The sequence below is a fragment of the Tupaia chinensis genome, unplaced genomic scaffold (genome assembly GCF_000334495.1).
Source record: "Tupaia chinensis unplaced genomic scaffold, TupChi_1.0 Scaffold000176_1, whole genome shotgun sequence".
Lineage (NCBI taxonomy): Eukaryota > Metazoa > Chordata > Mammalia > Scandentia > Tupaiidae > Tupaia > Tupaia belangeri.
This window is the reverse complement of record NW_006159651.1, coordinates 630,257-631,010: the sequence shown is the minus strand read 5'-3', so window position 1 is coordinate 631,010 and position 754 is coordinate 630,257. Positions and strand designations below refer to the sequence as shown.

Here is a 754-nt window from a genome sequence, read left to right as displayed (position 1 = left end):
TTAAATAAATAAATAATTATTAAAAGAGAAACCAGCTGCAGGGGAGTGGAGAGAGACAACATGGTGAAGGAGAGACAGTTTAAGAACAGGCCGGAGAGAGACAGAAGATGCCCGAGAACCAGGCAGAGGGGCGTCTAAGGACACAGCAAGCACTGAGACAGATGGAAACTGTGCCCCTCTGAGCTGCTCTCGCCAGCCTCAGTCAGACATTATCCGTTACAGGTGAGCAAACACGTTTCCCTAACGAAGCTCCTGGCCACCCAGTCATCAGTCTACCGACCCAGTGTTTACGGAGCACCTACTCTGTGCTGGGGCGCTAGGCTTGTCCTGGGTTTACCGAGACGGGCAAGATCTGGCCCTGGCCTCTGCCGTCCAGGATCCCCAGGCAGCTGAAACAGACACGTGCACAGCTAGGCCACTGTCTGTCTGGCAGCCATGGACATGCCACGGGGGACTCGGGAGGAGAAGGGGAACTGGGCCATGCATGGAGTCGGGGAGGGGGGCTTTCTGGAACACAGGAGTCTAAGTGTCTTGAAGGATAGTTAGGAGTTAGCAGGGGCAGGGTTTGCAGGAGTGGAGGCGGGAGCACAGTGGGCAGAGGGGCGGCAGAGGCCAGGTGGTGGAGGAGACGCTGCAGGCAGCCGGGGCTGCTGGAACCTTGAGGATAGGCAGCGGGCAGCGGGGATGAGGCCTGCTGCAGAGACCAGGTGTCACGTCAGCGGGGTCATCTTTCGGGGCTGGACAGATGCTGGGG

General features: G+C 58.4%; 1 long non-coding RNA gene across 1 annotated transcript in view; it reads left to right on the top strand.

The window, feature by feature from the left end:
- The window catches only part of LOC102483328 (uncharacterized), a 45,401-nt gene that overhangs the window by 17,325 nt on the left and 27,322 nt on the right, over positions 1-754 (top strand). The window lies entirely within an intron of this gene.